The following is a 10,340-nucleotide window of genomic DNA, read 5'->3' on the forward strand; positions in this document are numbered from 1 at the left end:
AACCGGCCAACACGGCCGGCGGACGAACCCTAGGTACGGGCGGCGCGCCCCCCGGCGGCGGTCATGGAGGCCGACCGCCCCGGGGGCGGCGCGCAGATGTGGAAGCGACGGCGGCTAGAGTTTAGGATCGACTTGCGATAGATACCATGTTAGAAGGGAGAGAGGGGATTGGTGGAATAATCGTTGTATTGCTTGAGCCTCGTGGGCATATGTATAGGAGTACAATGATCTACTTAGAGTACAAGACAAGCCAGAACAAATCCCAGTCTATCTTGTCTTTCCTAATAAACATTATACTCAACAGTCCTTGGGAGAGTTCTTTCACAAGTTTCTGGACCATGGCCTCTATTTATATGTGTGCTTCACTCATCACTTCCAATTAATTTGTTGTGGTACCACATCCCTCAAGAAACAGTAAGGCAGGGGGTACTCAAACACATATGCATGGAGGTAATCTTTTCTGCTGCTATGGGTGAGCTTGCAAGTAGATCCATATCGTTCCTCATGGCCAGGTACCTAAAGCAGACGCCGGCACCAACCGAGGAGGAGAGGCTGCGCAGCCTACAACGGCTGCTGCTGCGGGTTCGTGTCGTCGTCGAGGAGGCAGATGGCCGGCTCATCACCAACCAGGCCATGCTGCATCAACTCAGCATACTGAGAAAGGACATGTACAGGTAAAACGGTTTTTCAGAACATCGGGACAACGGAACACCTTATTTTGAACTGCTCCAAAAAGGTGCTTAAAAGATTTGAATTTTTTTGATTTTTTTACATGAATACGCATGCATGTGATCTTAATACCTGTGAAATTTTGTTCAATAATATGTTGTATTAGGTGCTGCACAAAAAAAGACAAAAATTCGGCCTGAAAACAACAAAAAACAAGCCTCTGATTTTCATATATTTTGTCTTTGCTGTAGCTTTTACATGTAAGCATGTATACTGCTGAAATTTTGGCCCGATATACAACATTGCTATACGTTCATGCACACAAAAACTTGAAAAAAAATTACCCATCAAAAATCAGTTTTTCTTAACTTCAAAATAAAGTGCTGAGTTACATCCATGCTCAGATGTCAATTTTCGATGTACAGGGGGTATTACACCTTCGATATCTTCAGTTGCCGAGACCATGGAGATGGGAGGACAAAAGATCATGAAGTTATTTACTCCTTTGCCCCATCTAAATTCAACCCTGCCAAGCGTGTATGTTTCTGCAGTGGCAGCAGTGAAGGTGCAGCACAAGCTGAGCTGCTGGAGCAAGTTCTTGGCAGCATAAGGGACGCCATGGAAGATGTGAGCGAGTTCATCATGTTTCTAAACAGTTGCCCGCGTTTGCACCGCCAGCCATACAACATGTATCTGCAGCTGGACAAGTGCATGTTCGGACGCCAAATGGAGACGGAAGTTGTGATGAACTTCCTGTTGCAAGCAGAGACTACTAAGTATCTGCCTGTCCTGCCGATTGTTGGTCCCGGAAATGTTGGGAAGAGCACCCTGATCGAGCATGTGTGTGATGCTGAAAGGGTGCGCAACCACTTCTCTCAGATTTTGTTTTTCAATGGTGACAATCTTAAAGATACAAGTGTAGAGACCCTAAGAAATGGAGGTAGAATCAAGCATCAAAACCGTGGGATGGGCGGTGGAAGGACATTGATCATCATTGAGCTGCTTCTGGATATTGAGGAGCCTGTATGGAAGATGTTGTATTCAGCTGCAAAAACCTGCATCACGAGTGGAAGTAAGATGATAATTGTGAGCCGTTCCGACAAGATTACAAGCTTGGGAACCACAGAACCCCTCAGGTTGCAGTGCCTTACTCAAGAAGCATATTGGTACTTCTTCAAGGTTCGTGCTTTTGGGAGCACGAGAGCCGAGGACCACCCAAAGCTCACATCAATAGCCATGGACATGGCTAGGCTGATGAATGGGTGCTTCATGGGTGCAAGCATCTTCAGTTAACTACTAAAAGCAAATATTAACCTTCATTTCTGGAGCATGGCCTTTGCAGCCCTGAGGAATTCGAAGCAGACAAACAACTCAGTGTATGGGGAGCATTTCACTTATCCTTGGCCAATGCTGGAGACAGGATATTTCAGGAGAGTGAAGAAAACTTCTGAATGTGTTGTCATGTTTGCTGGCCACCAGACATGTTCTGTTGAAACTGGACCCGAAGCTCTCAAGATGATTAGCATGCAAGATCTTCTCAATGGAAGTGTTAGGCCTAGAGGGAAATTCAGCGCCCATCTGTGGACATCTCGTCTGCCTCCTTATCACAACTACTCTATTCACTGTGAGATAAGGAGGCCACACCGCGTGAACAAACACTTTCAGAAGAGAACTGTCTGATTAATTGTCTAGTCCTTTATTTATTTTTCTCTAAATAGATTATTTGAAAGCTCATGCATGGATCGTGGTTCCTTTGAAGTGATGCAGGTAGAGTAGATATATATTGTGAGTTGTGGCTGTTCTCCTTACTGAAATATCCTTTTTTTTTCTTTTCTCTGTTCTTAGAATGGGGAAATAGTACAAATTATACTGTGGTTCCAGCTGTATTTTTCCTTTAGAAAAGGAGGATGTTCCCCCGGCCTCTGCATCTGGACGATGCATGCAGTCATATTATTAATTATTCACAAAGACCATATAAGGTGATATATCAATAAGCCTGAAGCCACCATCTCGGCAACACCGTTGCTACTCCTATCCCTTTGATGAAGGCGTGCCGAATATCCGGGCCTAATACCAAACAGACATCGCACCAAAGCCTAACATCTAAAGCCGGGTGTCCCATCCAAGCCACTACCTGGATTGGGCCCCACACCGATCTGGCACACTCCCAGTGAGCACCGCACGCTGCAAGGGCCGTCACCTCCATCATTCCCTCGGTCCATTCTCAGAGCAGAACTGAAGCACTGACCTTGCCAGGCCTCTCTGCCATCAACGCCACCATGACGACAGACAACTTCCTCCTCCTGCGCGAGTCCATCTCCGCACATCAGACGCCGAATCTCCACAACGCCACGCCGCCGAGATCCGCCATCATCGATGTGTAAGATTAAGCACCGCTCCACCAAAGACGCCATCCTCTGGTCCCTCGAGCCTGTGTGCACCTCCAAGAATGACGCCCCCAAGGGGAAACGACACCAAAGAGCCACCGTCATCCGATCTACTGATCTAGGGTTTTCCACAGAGCTATCAGAGAGTGGCCTTGAACTTCTCCTCGGTGATGCCTTCAGGAAGGGAATGACGCGGACAGTGTCGCCATCGTCGGCCTTGGCAATAGCCAATAGCAGGTTTTCACCCAGATCTGATCGAAGACCTCCATCTCTCGTGCACGGGCCGCCATCATCCGTGCCGGGATCTGGATGATCCAGGCCGCCGCAGCCAGATCTCAGCAAGGAGAGGTCCCCCCACCGAGACCCGCCGGCCAAGCAGGGGAGGTCAAGACCGCGCCCGCAGGACGAGATCCACGATGGATCCGTGCCCGCGCCGCCGCCCCGAAGCCAACCCCTCGCGCAGCAGCCACGGCCTGGCCACCCACTCGCGCCGCTGTCTGGCCGCCGCGCCACACGACGCGCCCTCGCCGCATCAGCCAAGACTCCGCCGCGCCGCCGCATCTCGCACTACAACCGCATGCCGAGAGGAGAAGAAGGGCCCCGCCGCCGCCGACGTGCACCGGGCTTCACCCGGCGGCGCCTTCTGGTGGCGGCGCGGGGAGGGGATGGTGTAGGAGGCGGCCAGGCGGGCACGGGGTGAGGGCGATGGAAGGGACCTGTCTTAGATCTGGAAAAAGGTAATAACCTTAAGTTTTGGAGGTTCCTTTGGGTGGATGATATCAGCCAGGCACTGCCTCTATTTCTTTTATGTTGTGTGTACTGACCAGTGAGAAACCTGTCATGTTTCTTAAAACTGCTTAAGATTGAACCTGTCCGCCTAATCTGTTTCATTGAACAGATTTCAATACCCTGAAAACAGTGCCAAAAAATCGTTTCATGAGACTATTTTTAAGGTTTACTCCCATTTAGTTGTGGGCACAAAAGATCATCATTACACAAGGACCGAGTACAAGACCACACTGGACGGCCGCATCTACATCAAGGGGGGTTGAAATCTTTTGTTCGCAGGAGCGACCTCGAGGTAGCAATGGACATTGAAGTAACATTCTCAGTCTTTTGTACGAAGGGTGTATGTAGTTTTCATGTGCTCTACGAATGTCAATGCTCAAAGGTGGCGCATGTACAATGTAAAACCTTAAGCAGTCCCTGAGTCAGGTCACCATTTTTTTCTTTTGCAATCAACAGTTTTCTGTTGTTGAGAAATGCATCTTTCAAGTGGTTGTACTGCACTATTAGATCTGAAAACAGTATACGAGGGCCTATTGCTTTTTATTGATTGTGGAGGATCAAACCAATTAGTATGGTCATGTGTATTTTGTTTGTACCTAGCCTGTTTTGTGTCTTCTGAGTGGTCAGTCCAGTCAAATTAGACTGACACAAAATTTGACTTATGATTAAATGAAAATCAGTCTACTGTTTGTTAGGCACACCCTTAATCTATAAGAAGAATGAAAGAGAATTTCATTAAAAAGAGATGCCAAAAAACAATTTTCTCTGGATATGAGTAGATATGTCACGAGGAAATGAAAACCATGGTGCCCCATATTCTAGACATGCATACAAGATGCATGCTTGGTGGTTGGCGTTGGCAATTTGTGTGAGGGAAAGTGGACACTAGTAGATGGATATGCATATATATATGAGGGACATTTAAGAGTTCACTTCATCATTAGACCTAGTTCATGTACATACAGTGTTTGTGCATAGGAGATTTAATCATCTGAGACATTGGAGGAACCAAGAGTTTGGAAATACACGATGCACTTTGATTGCCACTAGGTCCACATTCGAGGCCGCCTTCCTTTTGCATGAATTTAGCAATCAAGAAGCCTGAAGGAATTACCTTGACATCAACACTGAGTTCAGGCTATATCCAGCGGTGCTAGGGTTTCGTTGTCCTCTGGCGGCGCAGCCGTCGAGAGTCTGTTTCTACCTTTTGCCGCCGATCCCGCCGATCATCCCCGCCCCGTTCCCCGCCCCGTTCCCTACCCCGGATCTGATCCCTGGGTGGCTACGCGTGGAAGGTTGAGGTGGGTTTTGACCTCTGGAGCCTCGCCCGTCTAGGGTTAGGGTTTTGTGATCAAGGTCGTCATGGCGACGCAGGAAGAACCAGGCAGAAACCGCAGGGGCAAGGAGCCTGTGGAGGAACTGCTGAGTCGTTTGGAGCTTCAGGAAGATGAAGAGGAACAATTTGTTTGGGAAGATGAATTCAAGGAGGAAAAGATAGAGGCCAAGTGGCTTGCGATCGCGAAGGTGCATACCAATAAGGGGTTCAGCCCGTCTGCTCTATATGCTGATATGAGATCGGCCCGGAACCCAGCCAGGGAGGTCCGCTGGCGCAGGGTTGATGACAACCTGTTCACGGTACAGTTCGGCTGTTTGGGGGACTGGAACATGGCAATTCAGAAGGGGCCATGGCTGTTCAGGAACCAGGGGTGTTGATAGAGGAGTATGATGGGTTCACGAAGCCGGAATCGGTAGTGCTGGATAAGATTGTGGTATGGGCGAGGATCCTGAAACTGCCAGATAATTACTTGTTTCCTGCAGCAATTAAAGGTATGTGTCGCAGGATGGGCAAGGTGCTAGAGGTTCAAACAACTCTACCTGCTGGCTTTATAGGGGAGTTTGTGAGAGTTAGAGTTGAGCTTAGGGTCTCGAAGAAGCTCATCAGATTTGTTTCAATTACTAAGAATGAGGAAACAGACTTCTACCAAGTTCAGTATGAGAAACTGCCAGATTTCTGCGGCAACTGTGGTTTAATGGACATTGGTATGAGGAGTGTGGCACTGGGGAACATGATGTATCCAAGTTGGAGTGGGGTGATTTTCTGTTGGTTGATAGAGGAAGAGGCCGAGGTATAGGCCGCGGTGCAGGGAGGAACCCAGGGCGCGGGAGAGGTGAAAGAGGGAGAGATGAACCTGCTTTTGGACCTGGACATGGTCGAGGAACCCCTCCTTTTGCTTCAACGGAGAGGGATACCATGCAGAGTTGGCGTCATAATGCACTGTTCAATCCGATTCCCTCTCATATGGAGTCGGGGCAAGGGTCGGGACGGGAAACGGAGGAACAAGACATGCGCCAAGTCCAAGTTTTGGGAAAGCGGATAGCAGATGACACACAACAGGTACTGTCGGAAGGGCCTAACCCTTTGGCGTTGGTCCAAAGTACAGCTAAGACATCGAGTGTGGCAGCGATAGTTGATCAGTTTGAGGGAGAAACAATGCCAGGGATTACAGTGGAGGCTGCAATCACGCCTCAGAAGAATGCAAACAGGAAGAAATATGAAGGAGTTGATGGAGAAGCAATAGACAGTTCGGCAGGGCAGCAAACCAATGAGATATCGGCATCCTCCCTAGAGGGGGATGACCGGACACAATGAAAATATTATCGTGGAACTGCCGAGGTCTTGGGAACGCCCCGACAGTGCGTGCCCTGCTGGATGTCCAGCGAAGATGTTCCCCTGACGTGGTGTTTTTGTCGGAGACCCAGCTTGATAGCTATCCGGCAGAATGTTTAAGGAGGAGGATGAAGATGGACCAGAAACTTGTATGCACGAGTAATGGAAGAAGTGGTGGTTTAGTTCTTTTTTGGAATAATCATATCAATGTACGTAGGATTGCCCTAGATACTATGTTCATTGATGTAATAATTGAGGATAATAGTAACAATCCAGTTTGGCATTTGACGGGGATGTATGGTGAATTTAGATGGGAAAATAAGATCTGACTTGGTCACGTTTGCGACAACTCCACCAGAGTCAGAACTTGCCGTGGCTCTTGATTGGCGACCTCAATGAAATCCAATTTCTTCATGAGAAGGAGGGAGGCAATCCACGTCCGGCACAATATATGCAGGCTTTTCAAGAAGCAATTGATGATTGTGGTTTGCATGATATGGGCTTCATCGGGGACCCGTTCACATGGAGACGTGGAAGAATAAGAGAAAGGCTAGACAGAGGCCTGGTGAATGATGCATGGGCGAACTTATTTACTGATGCAGCGTTGCAGAATTTGGAATTTAACCACTCTGACCACAGACCCCTTCTTGTGGATACAAAGTTCTATACACATTCAACCGCCGGACAAAACAACATGCAAGTAAAACGATTTGAGGCACGATGGTTGAGGGAGAGGAGTTTTGAGGAGACGGTGACGGCGGCGTGGAATGATGTTACAGCCGATCCAACTGTGACCAATATTTATGAAAAGCTGAATAAAATGCATAACCAGTTCCACGACTGGGATCAGAGAGTTCTCAAAAAGCCAAAAAAGCGTCTTCGTAAAGCACAGCGAGATCTTTAAAGAGTTATGGCGGGACCTATGGATGATGAGAATGAAGAAAAGAGGAGAGAATTAACTGAACTCATCGAGTATTTGCTGGAATTGGAGGAGATACAAGTGAGGCAACAGTCCAGAGCAACTTGGCTTAAAGCCGGAGACCGCAACACTGCTTTTTTCCAGGCTTTCGCTTCGGCGAGGCGGAAAAGGAATTTTATAAAGAGATTAAGGAATGAGGCTGGGGACTGGCTGGAAGGTACTGATGATTTAAATGCCCATATCTTAAACTACTATTCTCACCTTTTCTCCTCTGAAGTTCAGCAAACTAATCCGGTGATCATGGAGCGAGTTCAGCGGAAGGTGTCAGACCAGATGAATAATATCCTCATGGCACCATATACAGCGGAGGATGTGAAGAAAGCGATTTCTAGTATTGGAGATATAAAAGCACCCGGGCCTGATGGTTTGCACGCAATCTTCTTCAAAAAATATTGGCATATAATTGGTGAAGAGATCACTCAAGAGGTTTTGATGGCCATTAACTCGAGGAAAATTCCATCAAATTGGAACGACACAACAATTGTGATAATTCCCAAAACTGATGCTCCAGAGCTGGTAACGCAATTCAGACCCATTAGTCTTTGCAATGTCCTCTACAAAATAATCTCGAAAATGTTAGCTCTATGTCTGAAAAGTATACTTCCCGATATCATCTCTCCTACTCAAAGCGCCTTTGTTCCTGGAAGAATGATCACGGATAATATCTTGATTGCATATGAGTGTGTGCATAAGATAAAGAATAAAAGGACAGGACAATCCGGGCTATGTGCAGTAAAACTCGATATGCATAAAGCCTATGACAGAGTGGAGTGGTCTTTTTTGCATGATATGATGATCAAATTGGGATTTCATGAACAGTGGGTAGAGTTGATTATGGAATGTGTGAGATTAGTTAGTTATAAAGTGAGATTTAACTCACAAGAAACAGATGTTTTTAACCCTACAAGGGGAATTAGACAGGGGGATCCTCTATCCCCTTACCTATTCCTCATTTGTGCAGAGGGTCTTTCCAGTCTACTGCAGTATGAAGAAGAAGCTGGTGGCATAGAAGGGATTAGAGTGTGCAGAAATGCACCATCAGTATCACACCTATTATTCGCTGATGATTCTCTAATTCTCATGAAGGCAGACACGCTTAATGCAGCTTCCTTACAGCATGTTCTGGAGACTTACTGTCAAAGCTCGGGGCAAATGGTGAGTTTTGCTAAATCGAGTGTTTTCTTCAGCCCTAATACTTCTGTTGTCACTAGGGCTGAAATATGTCAGGAGCTTCACATTGATACAGAGGCACTTTCTGATAAATACCTGGGCCTACCCGCAATGGTGGGAGCGGATAGAAGTGACTGCTTTAAGCACTTTATTGAGAGAATCAAAGAGAGGCTCAGAGGTTGGATGGAGAAACAATTGTCCACTGGAGGTAAGGAGATCCTATTGAAATCGGTGGCACAAGCAATTCCGGTGTTTGCTATGTCAGTTTTCTGCTTACCAAAAGGAATATGTAAAGAGGTTACTGATTTAATTAGCCAGTTTTGGTGGGGTGATGATGAGGAACATAAGAGAATGCATTGGTATTCTTGGTGGAAACTTTGCTATCCGCAGAGTGAAGGGGGCATGGGATTCCGAGATCTATACTCATTTAACCTAGCAATGCTTTCAAAGCAATGCTGGAGGTTGCTAAACAATCCGGATTCTTTATGTGCAAAGGTATTGAAGGCGAAATACTTCCCTAATGGTAGTTTACTTCAAGCCACTTTAAAGAATGGCGCATCGTTTACTTGGCAGAGCATTATGAAGGGTTTGGAGACTTTCAAACTGGGTTATATCTGGTGTATTGGGTCGGGGGAGAAAGTGAATATCTGGAACGATCCATGGGTGCCAAGCAGTGCAAATAGAAGGGTGATCACGTCGCGGGGTCATACTATCTTGTCTACAGTTAGCGATCTCATTGACCCAATAAGTGAGAACTGGGATGAGGATTTGTTTAGAACCATCTTTAATCCTGTCAATGTCCGAAGGATACTAGAAATCCCGTTGAATCACAATGCTTTTGAAGATTTCATAGCTTGGCACCCGGACCGAAGAGGTATCTTCTCGGTATGATCAGCTTACCATACTCAATGGATTCGGACTTTCAGGACACATGCAAATGCATTAGCGCAGCCAGGGAGGTCAATCACACCACCAGTTTGGAGTATTCTATGGAAACTTCAAATCCCACGTAAAGTTCGACTTTTCTGCTGGCGGGCACTACATGGAATCCTACCTTTAAAATCCATTCTCACTAACAGGCACGTTGGCATACAGGCTGCTTGCCCCATATGTCACAATGCGGCCGAAGATGTGAGGCACCTATTGTTTGATTGTTCCCATGCTACGGAGATGTGGACTCGGCTTGGAATCCTGGATATCATTAATGAAGCGAAAAGGATTGACCGATCGGGGTCAATCATACTAGAACACATCCTGGTCGGCCCACCGAGACAAGTGCCCGCCAAACCGAACTTGGATGTGAAACAGATCATAACGGTGGGAGGATGGTACCTGTGGTGGATCAGACGTCAGTACACTCATAATGGTAATCCTCCACCAGCATTCAAATGGCCTATATCGGTCCTTGCTATATCTAATAATTTCGATCAGGCAAGTGCGAAGAGAACTGGTTCAGTGCAAGAAAGATGGGAGAAGCCGGAGCCTAGATTTGTCAAACTAAATGTTGATGCAGCTTTTTATGTCGATGAAGGAGTGGGAGCAACTGCTGCGGTTATCAGAGATGTAAATGGATCGTTCCTTGCAGCCCAATGTATCTTTATCCCCGTGGCATCAAGTGTGGTCACGACGGAGGCACTGGCAATGCGGGATGGACTGAGATTTGCAAATTCGTTAGGTT

At 47.0% G+C, this 10,340-nt stretch overlaps 1 pseudogene; it reads left to right on the forward strand.

Annotated features, from left to right (window-relative positions):
* Positions 1 to 444: 444 nt before the first annotated feature.
* On the forward strand, positions 445 to 2,349 carry LOC123038871 (putative disease resistance protein RGA3; annotated as a pseudogene).
* Positions 2,350 to 10,340: the final 7,991 nt, after the last annotated feature.

This window comes from Triticum aestivum, chromosome 2B, assembly GCF_018294505.1.
Source record: "Triticum aestivum cultivar Chinese Spring chromosome 2B, IWGSC CS RefSeq v2.1, whole genome shotgun sequence".
NCBI classification, from domain to species: Eukaryota; Viridiplantae; Streptophyta; class Magnoliopsida; order Poales; family Poaceae; genus Triticum; species Triticum aestivum.